The sequence below is a fragment of the Oryzias latipes genome, chromosome 1, assembly GCF_053564925.1.
Source record: "Oryzias latipes strain Hd-rR chromosome 1, Olatipes_Hd-rR_3.1".
NCBI lineage: Eukaryota > Metazoa > Chordata > Actinopteri > Beloniformes > Adrianichthyidae > Oryzias > Oryzias latipes.
The window spans coordinates 21,916,471-21,931,328 of record NC_136237.1 but is presented as its reverse complement, the minus strand read 5'-3'; the positions used below and the strand labels follow the sequence as shown (position 1 = coordinate 21,931,328).

The 14,858-nt window shown below is 36.1% G+C and overlaps 2 long non-coding RNA genes across 2 annotated transcripts; one reads left to right on the top strand and one right to left on the bottom strand.

The window, feature by feature from the left end:
• Positions 1-368: 368 nt before the first annotated feature.
• On the bottom strand, positions 369-2,174 carry LOC144994255 (uncharacterized). The gene is made up of 3 exons (XR_013657709.1): positions 1,649-2,174; positions 1,209-1,270; positions 369-564 (listed from the first exon to the last, which is right to left on the bottom strand). It is a non-coding gene; the product is annotated as an uncharacterized LOC144994255 (long non-coding RNA).
• On the top strand, positions 1,269-3,466 carry LOC144994256 (uncharacterized). The gene is made up of 2 exons (XR_013657710.1): positions 1,269-1,425; positions 2,126-3,466. It is a non-coding gene; the product is annotated as an uncharacterized LOC144994256 (long non-coding RNA).
• Positions 3,467-14,858: the final 11,392 nt, after the last annotated feature.

Here is a 14,858-nt window from a genome sequence, read left to right as displayed (position 1 = left end):
GAAACTGTAACTGTAAAAGAAAGTCAGCCCTATTTCCACTCAACTACATGGTACTTTCATTACTAAATACTGGGTATGTTCACTTGAATAGTACTTGGTACTTACCCCTTAAGTACACTGAAACTGTAACTGTAAAAGAAAGTCAGACCTATTTCCACTCTATTACATGGTACTTTCAGTAGTAAATGCTGGGTATGTACACGTATTACCATCCCGTACAGTGTACATACACACTTGGTCTTCTGTCCTCACCACATGAGACAATGCTAACCTGTTGGTAAGGGTAAAGTAACTACATTGTAAAAACATATTCTGGCCTGATTACTTCTTGTAACATGAGGCAAGTTTAAAGAGAAACAAGACAGCTGTGAAAACAACAATCTTTAATATGATACGTGTCTGCAGCATACAAAGTGTCATCACAATGAAACAGGTTTTAAGTACAAAACAGTACAAAGGAGAATTCCAAAAAACACATTATTGGCCTGAGGGTCGTGCTTTTTGTCCGTCAAAATTTCTTCAGCAGAGTTTGGTAACGGTGCAGGACTTCTTCAGGGTTTGTAACTGCAAGAAAATTCACAATATGAGCTCAAGTGAACATAAAAAGCATAACGACTTTGATGAAATACAAAATAAATTGTACTTATTTAATCATTTCTGTAATGAGTTTGATAAATTTCTGTGAATTCTTTATAGCTTTGACTGTAATGCTTGAAATTAATCAATTATCCTCATTTATGAACATGACAATAAATTACTCACAACTTTATATTTTAGTTACATAAACAAGAACAACAAAAAAGAAATCAAAGAAAAAAAATCAAAATTGCCATAAAAAAATCAAATTTGTTTAGACAAAGAATGACGAAAGCAATGTTTTAATTGGCAATTGCTGTGTGTATTTATTCTTTATAAATATTATTCGCACCTACAATTTGCATTAGCATGAAAAACATGGCAGTGTAAAAGAAAAGGAAAAAAATAAATAAATAGGCAATTTCAAATTCAACACAGTTATTCACAAAAATATGTTTTAATTTTCAAACATTTACATTCACTGTTGGGTGGTATTGTTGTCTCTATCATATTTGAAAATAAATAAATAAATACAAATAAAATAAAAACGGCGAAAGAAAAGAAAATGGGGAAACGGCATTTAAACTCTTCATTAATGTAAATAATATGTCCACTTGGTGGATTTAGCTTACTTTAGCTTACTCTCCTGTGGCTTCACGGATTCGTCTGGGATGTCTTCTTCACCATAGCTGATCTAAAGCGGTAAAAAGACGGAAGTACGTCATCATTATTTTAAATAAACGCCTTTCTTTGATTTTCCCAGAAAGACGTGCGCTCAGTCAAACGAGCACAGAACAACAGACTTTATTACTTAGGCTACGTGCTTGTTTTACAGGTGCCTCTCTCCTGGTAAGTAACAAAAATGTTTGTAGATTTTCATTACAAACTTTGAAAATGTATACATGAAATAACTGAAATTATTGCAGTAAGGTAGACAGGCTCTTACGTCACGTTTCAAACACAGAGATAGCGGCTTGAAATCACGAGGTTAGCTTCTTTATAAAGTTTGATCAGTTTAAATATTTACATGTAATTTATCCAATATTTAAAAAAAAAAAAAACACTGGCTTACCTGCCAGATGAAGAGAAATTCAAACTGTTGCGCGCGCCTCGAGGCTCTCCGGATTAATCTGCACGTTCACTTTGGGGGTAGTTGTGCTGCATTCAAGTGCGCTGGGAATTTGCAACTTTACTTCCCCTGGCATACTTAACAAAAACACACACTCGGGGGGTTTTTAGTATTAAAACTAATTATTTAGCCTTGTTGTTTTACATATTTTCCTGACATTATATAATATATATTTAAAAAAGTTCATTTTTAGAACAATATTTAAAAAAAGTTAAGTTTTGAATAATTTATTATCATGTTTTTAAATGAGGATAGTACTTGATTAATTTCAAGCATTACAGTCAAAGCGATAAAAAAATTCATAGAGATTTATCAAACTCATTACAGAAATGATTAAATAAGTAAAATTTATTTTGTATTTCATCAAAGTCGTTATGCTTTTTATGTTCACTTGAGCTCATATTGTGAATTTTCTTGCAGTTACAAACCCTGAAGAAGTCCTGCACCTTTACCAAACTGGACAAAAAGCACGACCCTCAGGCCAATAATGTGTTTTTTGGAATTCTCCTTTGTACTGTTTTGTACTTAAAACCTGTTTCATTGTGATGACACTTTGTATGCTGCAGACATGCATCATATTAAAGATTGTTGTTTTCACAGCTGTCTTGTTTCTCTTTAAACTTGCCTCATGTTACAAGAAGTAATCAGGCCAGTATATTTTTTTTACAATGTAGTTACTTTACCCTTACCAACAGGTTAGCATTGTCTCATGTGGTGAGGTCAGAAGACCAAGTGTGTTCATGTACACTGTACGGGAAGGTAATAAGTGGCATTTACTACTGAAAGTACCATGTAATAGAGTGGAAATAGGTCTGACTTTCTTTTACAGTACAGTTTCATTGCACTTAAGGGGTAAGTACCAAGTACTATTCAAGTGAACATACCCGGTATTTAGTAATGAAAGTACCATGTAATAGAGTGGAAATAGGTCTGACTTTCTTTTACAGTACAGTTTCATTGTACTTAAGGGGTAAGTACCAAGTACTATTCAAGTGAACATACCCGGTATTTAGTAATGAAAGTACCATGTAATAGAGTGGAAATAGGTCTGACTTTCTTTTACAGTACAGTTTCATTGTACTTAAGGGGTAAGTACCAAGTACTATTCAAGTGAACATACCCGGTATTTAGTAATGAAAGTACCATGTAATAGAGTGGAAATAGGGCTGACTTTCTTTTACAGTTACAGTTTCACTGTACTTAAGGGGTAAGTACCAAGTACTATTCAAGTGAACATACCCGGTATTTAGTAATGAAAGTACCATGTAGTTGAGTGGAAATAGGGCAGACTTTATTTTACAGTTACAGTTTCACTGTACTTAAGGGGTAGTTTCTTTGGTAAATTCATGGTAAATACCATGAAACGTGCAGCGAGTGCAGACCTAAAGGTCAAGGTACTTTATTTGTACTTACCTTGTTCTTACATGTGGTAAGTACCATAAAAGACACCTTTGCACAACATGTAAATACCCAGTAAGAATATTATAAATACCCAGTATGTACCACATAGGTATGAACCAAATAGTACCATATAAATACACAGTAAGTACAATGTAAGTACAGAGTAGACACAAAAAGTACCATGTAAGTACCCAGTAAAGTACCATAGAAAGTACCATGTAAACACACTGTAAGTACCCAGTAAATTCCATAAAAAGTACCATGTAAGTACCCTGAAAGTACCCAGTGGTTACACTATAAGTACCATGTAAATACCACTTAAGTACACTGTAAGTACTGTACTGTAAAAGAAAGCGTTACCAAATTGCTATTTTTTTCCCTCCACTTTGCATTTGTGAGCGATACCAACATTTACCCGGGTATGTGATCTGGACATAAATGTCATGATACCAAACCTAATGGCAATGACCAAATGTGGAGCATAATGTTATGTTCATGCCAGGCACGTGCCACTCATTCAAAAACACACTGAACGTGGGTTCTTGAAAAGGCTTTTAGCATAAGGTGTTCACACTGAACTGCTGCTGCCCAGTACTGTTGCATGTACCTACAGTTGCTCCAGGCTTTTTCTTTCACAGTTCTATTTCGATATATGGAAGACATGTATGAGGTCAGAACAGTCTCATAATTCAGATAATTCTGTCCAGGTACAAACCGCAATTATTAATTTCTTCTTCCTGATCAATTTTCAAATGGCTGCCATTTCCGTGAATTGAAAAAGAAATTACTCTTAAGTCACTATCTCAACTGAGTCCCTAATTGGTCAAAGTTCAACCGGTTTGACTTTGAAGGTCCTTTCAGGAATTTGTTGTTTTGCACGAAGAGCCAGAATACTGACTTAAAAACTTGCATATTGAGGGGTAAACGTGAGGGTCTTGAACACGGAAGCATGTGTACAGATTACAAATTTTTCATTGGAAGTGGTTGGTTGAACACCCGTTGCTGAGGCCAGCGTGAACATAGCATTAGGCGGGGAACAAAAAGGTGGTCAGGGTTTTTTCTTTTGATTTTTGTTGTTTTCAGTATTTTAATCAGTATACGTTTTAACTTGTAAAAAAAAAAAACAACAACATTTTTGAAAGACAAAGTTGAGATTTTGGGGGCACATACCTTTTTAGCATCGACCATTTGCCAACCATCACAGACTAATGATGATTGTAGCTTCCACAGTTTACCTCCTCTCCTAATCTGCTTCTGAAACACATTACATTAGAATATATTATATTCAGTGACTGAAGACTTAACAAATGTTGTGAAATGAGTGCTGTCTTTAGTCAACTTTTGTCATTTTCACTGATGTGTGATTGCTCCGACTCACATACAGGAATATCATTACAGAATCAAATACTCATAGAGTTTGTATGTTCCTTTGGCCTCAGAGAAATGATAATGAGAGCACTGAGTGTGAGAGCAGAGCATTAAGCCATGTGGACCTGCCACAGTAGTGGCACTAATCCTAGTTACCAATTCTACTTTGAAATACACACATAAATTCAGATCTGCAAACCTGACATATAGTATAATAAAGATCACAGTCACATAGTGATTGTATGTCAATCAGTGTGACTTTTGTACAGCCTCTGGTGTTTTATTTTCACTGAAAAGAATGTGTGGTTATTGCCTCCACATCTAAGGCAATCACATACTTGTGTATGATTGACTGATATGCTTTTTTCAGGGAAATGGTGATCACAAGGCGACACAGTGTATTTGTGGCAGATAGTCATGTGCAGGAAAAGTAAAAGAATTGACATTTAAAATTTCGATTAACACAACCTCCTACTCTCAACTTTGTTCAAATGCTTTGGGCACCAGAATAAAAGCAAATGAAAAACAATAAAAAATTGTTTTTATAGTTTTGAATAAAACGTTCAATAGCCCCTTGTTCTAAAAGGTAAAACTACACAACACAAAATGTCTTCTCTTTGTTTTGAGTTCAAACAGAAGCAAAGGTGCACATAGTTCTCAAGCTCAGTTTAGATCCATTCATCTGCTAAAAGAGTTGTGCTGGATTGTCTCGGGGTGTCTTTGCATAGCCTGCAACTGGAGTCCTACCAAGAGTGGTAGATCCTGACCCCTATAGATCTTGCAGTTAGAGCCTGTGCCTGTGCTGCCATTGTTAGTGCCTCATAGAGTCTTTTCAGCCCAGGCTTTTCTGTCTCTACTTGCCAGTATTACATATTGTGCAGGGGTTTGGCCTTCCATGATGGTTCCTGCTCTTTCCTTTATTCTATCACAAGTTTCAACTGCCTGAGGTAATCACTCAGTGCATTGTCATCTGGAGCTCTCTTCCTGATAGATTCCCGGATCTTTGTTGTTTCTCTATCTTGTATAGTGGCTCTGGTACTTTCTAGTCCTCCACCTCCCTCCTTCCTCATTGTGTAAAGCAGGGGTGTCAGAATCCAGGCCTTGAGTGCCAATGTCTAACATGTTTTCCAACCAACCTGCCATTGAAGTTCCTTATTTGCTAAACACATCTGATCCAAACAATCAGCAGCAGATAAGGCAGGATTTCTGAAAAACCAGCTAGAAGCTGGCCCTCAAGGCCTGGAGTTTGATAAACCTTGGTCTCAAGGTGCTGAATCTTGCTGAATCTACCCCATGCCTTGTAAGGAGCTTCTATGTCTTGGTGTCAGTGGTCTCTATCTCCTCTTTTGGTCTGGACTTTGTGCTGTTCAACTGATTTCTCATGACTGCTTGCACCATGTGGGGGGCCGTGGTGCAGCGGTAGGGCGGTTGACCCATGATCATAAGATTGCAGGTTCCATTCCCACCTTGCACGCCCATGTGTCGAAGTGTCCTTGGGCAGGACATTGAACCCCACATTGCCTCTGGTGGAAGGTTGACGCCAGTGTTCGGCAGCGGAGCCACCATCAGTGTGTGAACGTGTGTCAATGGGTGAATGGGACTGTGACTGTAAAGCGCTTTGGGCCTCCGAAAGAGGGTAGAAAGTGCTATATAGGTACACGCCATTTACCATGTAGGTATTTGGCTGTTGCTGCTCATCTTTGTAGCTTCTTTGTGGTTTCCATTTTGCCTGTGAAATTCCAAAGTTCTCAAAACTACCATCTGGGAACACTTTGAATGGCATTCTAACACCAGTCCTGCTGGTGTGGATCAGTAAGTTAATGTCTCGTTCACTCCTACCAAACAGTTAATAATTGCTCCCTTCCACAGTCAATGTTGTAGTCTTGATGATGATCTGGCTGAGGGACCTCAGACCAATACAGAACAGCAGTGAGGACAGGAAAACCTATTGGCAGATACCACTTTAGATACTGAAGCTGTCTTCTAGGGTTGCTTTCCACATGCCCATTGAATTCCAGATGACGTGTTGTGGATGTTGAAGAGTTTCAAGCATTTGAGAATCCACAGAAAATATGAATACGGGTCTCAGAGACCCGTATTCATATTTTCTGTGGATTCTCAAATGCTTGAAACTCTTCAACATCAGTCAGTAATTCTAAGGTTCACAAATTCAGTTCTTGCTTTTGCAGTGTTAGAGGTTTGTGAAAACTGATCATTTAAACTTAAAAATTAGTAAAAGGAACTTAAACCATTAAAGAACAAATTTAAGGTGACACAACCAAAATATAAGAAAAGTGGTATAAGCATAAACTCAAACTTTGCACTAAAATATTTAATAAGTCAATGATTACAGGCTTCAACCTAAGAGTGGCAGTGGGAAAAACAGAAAGCCAACTCGCTAAAAATGATTATATGAGCACAAAACCCAACAAAACATGACTGAAAATGACCAAGAAAAATAACCAATATTTCCTGAAGCATAAAGCTAAAAAAAAACAGAGGACGTTTGTGGTGCCTTCAAGAACATGCTGAACGTGGGTTTTTGAATGCGCTTTTAGCATGTGGTGTTCATACGATTATACTCGATTTTTTTCAGTTTGAAATTATATTTCTATGGTATAGGTCGATTCGATTAACAATTTGCCTAAGACAGCTTTATCTGGTTGGACAAATCAATTCAACCAACCAGATTTATCCAACTAGATCGATCTTGGATAAATCCTTTCAATAACCAGATCAATGTGGTTGGATCCTGTTAGATAAACATTGATTAATCATTTAATTGTTAAACTCCTAGAATTTACAATAAAATGCCATTATGTTTTTAAGCAAAATGAGAATTTCTTATGAGATTTTACAATTTAGGAACAGTTTTTAGATTTGCAAGTAAACTTTTAAAGAGGACCTAACTGAATTAATTCTAGACATAACACAGCAATGAAGGCTTGTTTAAGAATATTAAGTGCACTTTAACAGCTGCTTTCTTTGGTGTGTTTACGTTTTTGAACTGAATATGATTGAGATCCTTGTTGTAGAAAAAGTGGTTCCTTTGTTCCTTTGCCTAGTAGGTATGATGTACATTCTTTGAGTGTTTTTCAGAAGACGGGAACACAAAACCTTTGGAGTTTGAAGTTTCACTATTTTACCTTCACCTGCAACTCTGCAAGTGGATCAAACAAAGCAGGGTGTGCTTTGCATAATATCTGAAAGCTGAGAAAGAAATTTGCAGCAACATAAATACAATTTCAGGGAAGTTTAGAGCTGCTCAGTGGGGAGTACTGACATTTGAATTAGTTATAAGCTCTAATTAGACATTCATCCTGATGTAACATGTTACGCAGGAATGAGAAGACATAGATCAATCTATATGGTCCTCTGAGATGTCATGTTCAAGCTTTCGGTTTTTCTGCCTAGTTTTGTGAGAATATTTTGTCTCTGAATTGCAAATAACCTCTCCAACCCAAAAATTTTTAATATGTTTTTAATAAGTTTGAGCTTTAATCAAAAGCCTAAAATATGATGGAGGGATACTTTTCCTCCAGAAAGTGTCTGCTTGCATGCAAATTTGTTCTGACTTTCTTCCGCTTGTACTAAAGACCTACTTTCTGGTTCCAGCTCTTCTCTTTGCATTAAGACTTCCTCTGCATGTTCATTAAAATTTTGCTCTTTTAACATTTTTATTTTGCTTTCAGACCTTCATGACACACACTCTGTTTAACCACCCAGCCAAGCGAGAGCTGGATTCCATCTTGGGGTTCTTGTTTTGCTTCACTGCATCTCTTTCTGACAATAGATGTCAACAGCAACAAATGATGCAGTTGACAAAAGTCATATAACTGTAAATAGTAAATTAAACTCAATTCATGCTCAGGTTACCAACAACAAAAAACGCCAAGATTTAACTGTCTGCCAGTCTGTCAATTTACCTTCTTTACTGTTGCAGAAGTACATTTCACATAAGACGGAGCCTCTAATAGGCTTTGTTGTACATCTAATACAACAAAATTGTAGTGTCTGAAGACCCACTCTAATTAAAATAGGCTTTTTGGTCTTTTTAACGTGTTGTTGTGGCATTTTTCTCATGATGGAGGACACATATAATGAACGTTAAGCTGAAAATCGCATCTCTGAATATTTCTTTATACAAATCGTTGTAAATCAGAAGCAGATGAAAGAAGGCTGTTTAAAAAGATAGTATTAGTTACATAGACAACACCTTGGACAGATTAAAAGATGATTGAAGTGGAACTCGAAGAGAATTCGAGCACACTTTTGGTGTTCAGAAATGAGCTGCAGCAGCAGACAGAAAGCAAAGAAAGGTCACAAAGACAGAACTCTAATAAGCTCATGTGATGTAAGGTTATTGGAAGAAGTCACATCACCTCACATCTCATCTCACTTTAGTTTTCTGCCTCCTTTGAAAACATGTCCTCAAATCTTTCAAACTTCTATTGTTTCAGATGCAACCTGCAGGAACTTCCTCTAAATACGTCCAGGCAGTGTGAAAAAATAAATCTAATTTAGGATGACATACGTTTGGCCTTGATTCTTTTGCCCGCACTCTCAAATGAGTTCTAGATGTTCCAGCACATTATAGATGCCGATGGCAAACGGAGATATCACTCTAGTATGATGTTTAATTATAAATGAGTTACACGCCGTAATTTAAACAGACAGATGTGGAAGTGGAGGAAGCTCAGACACAAATTAAAGACACTTTGGCTTGAGAGCAGATAAGAGTGTTTTTCTCTTTTTCATTACTTTCCTGTCATTTGGGGAAACTTGCTTCTATTCCTTGCCTGTTCTTTGATGTGGCTAGGACACTTATTTAAACACACTATACAAAGTTTTGAAAATGACGATTTAAGGATTTTCAGTGTTGTGAATTTGACAGATAACAAGATATCTCTGTCAAAACCAGACATCTTACCTTTTAGCTGTCATAATCTGACCAAAGCAGTTTACTTGTTAGGGAGTCGACTATGAATATAGGTGCAAACGGGGAAGCAAATGACTCACTGAATGAGGGTTAAGGATGTAAATGAATTCAATATTTCACAAGTGTGACTATTCGTTTGTGACTTTGTAACTCGAGGGATGGAGCCGAATATTGCTCTCAAATGAAAGGAGCAGCTTCTTTCAGACTCATGAAAAAAAGTCTGGGTTATCATTTTAGGTTTTTGTGACTTAAAATCGTGGTATTTTTTTAACTAGTATTACCTGACTGGATCTTATACCTGTTTTGTAAGAGCAAGAAATCTTCCAGCTGCTAGCTTGAAGTCATCCATGAATAATTTGACTTAAGCGACGTTCACACTGCCCTCGGGAACGCACCTTCAAGCGTCCACTTCTAGTAATAACCCAGAAAAAAAGTCAGCCTTTTTTAAACTTCAAAGTTGGGTTAAGATCAAGCCAAATTAGGTTATTTTTAACTATGGAGTTTTTAGTGTGTGCTGCAGCACAGACTTTTCTACAGTGAATGATAAAGATAAGACAAGTTGCTTATTTTACGTTGAAAAGGTTTCCAGATGTGAAATATTGGAAAGCTTGTGTCTTTGTTTTTACAGCACATGATAAAGGCCTAAAGTTAAACTTCCAAATAAAACGAATAGTTTTGCAGCACCATCAACTGACAGAACTGAGCTTCGTGTTCAAAGTCAGTCAAAGATGTCAGTTAACAATATCCTTTTCATGTGCCTCCCATAAAGAAAAAAAATTGATGACTGATCAAAATCATTGCTTAAAGGTAGCCTAGAGTTGACAAAGGTTTAGTTGATGTTTGGTATAAAACTTTTTAAATGTGTATTTATGGTCTAATATTTTTTTTACAATTCTGACACTTTTACACATTTACTTATAATTCTTTCTTAGAATTTTTTAAATTCTTTTGATCTTGCTTTGAGGGTGCTTTGACACTTTTTACTGCTTTTATATAGGAAAAATGAGAACTAAAATGAATATAACTCAGTTTAATAACTTGAATTGAAATAGAGAGTCAGACTTGCAATGTTGAACAAACTCTGATGGAAAGATTTACATTTATTTGCAAACTTTGTTAAGTTTTTCTTTATTGGCTGTCAACAATTCAGTAAAGTTACTTTTTGTGTTGCCTTTTGTAATTTGATTGAATGCGGTCATTATTTCTCATCAAGTCAAAGCAATCCTTTTTGAATGTATCTCTGTGCCAAAAGAGTTCCTGCTACATCATTGTGCACAACAGGGTTAAGTGGCAGCTGTTTAACATGTGGAAGACGAAGTGGGAGACAGCCTGAGACTGCAGCAGTTTCAGTCAAAACTAGATAAGCTAAAGGAGAGAGCTCAAAGGAGTAGAAAATTGAAATTACAGATAAAGAAAATCATAGAAGAGAGTGGTTTTGAAGTACAGCCAGATTATTTGGGAAACTTGCAGATGCACACAATAAAGGGACAAGAAATAAAGGGGATGAAAAAGAAAAGGAGAGAAAAGAGGATAGAGGCGCTCTTGTTGTCTGTGCTCTGTCATGCAGCTAGACTGAGTTGTTAAGTCATGGGCTGAGACTGTGCACCTACAATTCAGTCTGATTTAGGACTGCGATAGAGCACTGAAGGATAATAAGCAGCATAATTTGCAGGAAGGTGTGACCTGAATACTTAATGCTCAATCCAACTCTTGCTCTTTTTCTTCCATTTCTCAGTTTAAAGTAAATTATTTTCACTTGTTTTAAAAGTGTATTTTTGTTTTGTACAGCTTGTTTAAATGTACAATTCTGTCATTTGATTCAGATTGTTTTTGTTATTTAGTCTTTTTTTCCATAGCATTCCTTTAGTAGAAAAGACACAAATGAACAAGTAAAAACAGAAAGATTTAAGACAATTCTTAACATCCAGATGGGATTATATAATTTCTCTTCTTCCCACTCCTTTCAAGATACAAATCAAACTCTACTTGATTGTTCTTGATAATCATTATATTTAATTAATCTTATGTGACTTGGGTCTGTACTATGAATGATCATGAATAATAATACTGTCAAGAAGATGACATCATCATCTTTTAACATTTCTATTTATTTATCTTTAATTGCTAACTATTGTATGACTTTATATCTGAATTTGGTTTGATAAGTCTGTTTTGTAATTTTTCATTGTATTATTCTATCATTTTATGCTTGAAATGAATTAAATCAAATCAAATCAATGCTCTTTATCTAGAAAAATCAATGACTTGTTTAGAGAGATTTTGTTTTTTGCCTTGACTTTTTTACCACAAGACACTCACTATTTAAAATTTTAATTTTTTGTAGCCTTCTCTGTTTAGATCTGTTTTTGTACTTTATCCATTTTGATGGCTGCCTATGCTGTCACCCCATCAGGTCAGTAACCTCCTGCACCACACCCTACATAAATCTGTACACTATTTGTTTGCATATACTTTTATATTTCTTTTTCAAACATAACACACACATTTGAACATAAAATTTATTAACACGTTTCAGTTTACTTTATGATAATTTGCTTCATTAATTTGATGTTGTGCTCTGAGTTACCAGTGCTGAGGGAACCATTGTTGTTGTTGCTGCCATCTGCTGCTGGAACCATCAAGTCAGGCCTGACACAAGAATACATGCCAGTCAGCAAAGGCCTTATATTCAGCAGGCAGCTAATTGGACTGAACCATCACCCAGTGGACAAGGAACCCTTTTTGTGTTTCTTTACTTTAGTTTCCATTTTGATGGTCCTTAGTTTCATTCATTGTGTATGTTGATTTTTGTCATGTTGGACATTAGTTTAGTTTGTTTGCTGTATTTTGTCTTAGTCTTTTTAAGTCCCCCCTCGTGTTTCTAGTTGGTCTGATCACCCACCATATATGTTCCCTTGTGTTTTTAATTAGGTAGGTCAGTGTAACCCTTGTGCTATTCGAGACACTTTAACACTGGGAGTTGGGTCATCTAGACCCACTAGACAGTGCGCTGAACCTTTTTTCTTCAATGATTTGTGATCTTCACTGGTGTCCATGGATTACATGAAATCTTTCCACCTTTATCCACCTTTGTCATGGTAGGGAGAACACGTCAATGTAAGGGTGGGGTCATCTAAGATAGCACAAGGGTTAAGAAAGTTTGTTTGTCTGTTCAGTTGTCCTGTGTTAAATTTAAAGCTTGAGTTAATCTTGTTACTTTGACCTCTTTTAAAGGGCCCTTTTTGCCCATTTACAAGTTTTGTAAAATACGTTTAAAAATTTTAGATAAAATTGTTTGCTGTCTTATACTGCTCGGTCCACCACATCCATACAGTTACGAAAATGGTATTTATTTGATAACTCAGTACTTTCTGTCTTCGTTTTTGATGCAGAATTGAAAGTCAGTGTGATCTGAGCCCATTCGGTTTATTGGGTAACCAAACAAGATACCAACGTGTTGTTCGCCTTTTGGCATATGCCTTCAGGTGTTGCCACAGCAAATCAGCTTTCATTGCTTCGCACAGGAGGTTTGGTAGAGATTTTTACGCCAGTTGCCCTTCCTTCCTGTTGTTTATCCGGGCTGGGGACAGGCACAGGGCAACCCAGACTTGCGCCCCCTGGCCATTTGAGCCATCCAGCCGCCGCAAACAAGATACCACCTGACTGTTAGAGAAATTAATTCTGCAGCTGCTCCAGATGAGATCAAGAATTGCGCTCTACTTCGTACTTTTATTCTTGCTTTGCAATGCAGACAGATTTTAAAAGAGCAGGTTCTCACTAAGACTGTCACTCTCCCAACTTTTTTCACCCACATTTTATAGCAGAAGTTAATGAATTTATAAAATGACTAACAATTAGAATCAACCTAAATGAAGCTTGTGGATCTTAAGCCCGCCCAAGTTAGTCTGATTAAAATCAGTATGTGGAACTTTAAGAAACAAAGCAATTGCACAATACACAGAAAAGAAGAATTAGAGACCTTAAAGACAAAAAAATACAGTAAATCACATAGAAGTTCAATTCAAAATGTATTTCACAAAAATATTAAGTAAAGTCCTGTTAGAGTGCATTTGAATTTTAATGGTAATATAGAAATAATTGAATTGTGGTTATAAAGCAATTTTTCACTTTTGTGTTAAGATTTAATGACCATGACAACTACTGTGAGGGTAATTTTTTATGAAGCTGTCATTGTATTTATATTTGAGGCTGATGACCAAATCCTCAATTGTAAAGCAGCGTTCTGTCCACTTTGACAAAGTTCAGTGTTCATCGAGTTCAAACCTGTTTCCAGAACTGCTTCTAGAGCGCTTCTTTGTATTCTGTCCTGCTTTCCCTCTCTTCCCTGTTCATTTGGCTTTCATTGCTTCTCCTGTCTTGTTGTTCATCATTCCTCACACCATATAGTCACCTTGCTTCAGTTTAGCCTTTTTCATGCCATCATCAACGTCGGTGATCAGTCAGGGTTGGGCTTTTGTCTGCCAGTCTGTTAGTTGATGCACTGGAGGCTTAAACAAAACTTTTTTTCTTTTTCAGTGAAAACAAAACAATTCCTCCAGAGTATTCCACATGAGATCTTTGTTGAACCTGATGAAACTGTCACATGAAACTCAAATCATGCGATGCCAAGTCATTTCTGAAACAATGTGTATCAGCAAAAATGTTTTTAAGTTGCTTTTACTGCCTCTTCATGTTGCAGAGTATGGACCTTCTCATTTACCATCAAAACCACATCTGTAATTTGGTTCAGCTGTGACAAGGACATTAAATTTGACCAAATGATATGAATAATTACAAAAGTAATAATAAATGAATAATGTCTTGAATGTTGCAAAAAAATTCTAATGAAAAACAATAAGCACCTATTTTTGATACTTGATCTGAATATGTTATAATGATTTCAGAAATATTGGTATGTCTACTTGTATAATTAACATGTACATATACTTTATCTAGTGATTTGATGTACTGATATTTAAGGATTTTTTTAAAATAACCTGAATCTGTGTTGGTTAAATATAAAAAAAACTGAGTTTGATACAGTGGTGCACAAATTTGTTGGTACCCCTCAGTTAAAGAAATAACATCCACAATGCTCACTGAAATGACTTGAAACGTTCAAAAGTAACAATAAATTAAAATTTATTTAAAATTAAATAATCAAAATCAGCCATTACTGTTGAGTTGTTGATTAACAGAAGTATTTAAAAAAAAAACCCGAATGAAATAGGGCTGGACAAAAATGATGGTACCTCCATAAAAGACTGAGAACTAATTGCCCAGGGGGTCATGATGAACTCAGGTATGTCCTTTAATTGACATCACAGCTGTTTTCAAACCCATAATCAGTCAGTCTGCATATTTAAAGGGAGACAAATAGTCACATTGCTGTTTGGTGAAAATGTGTGTACCACACTGAACATGGACAACAGAAAGCGAAGGAGA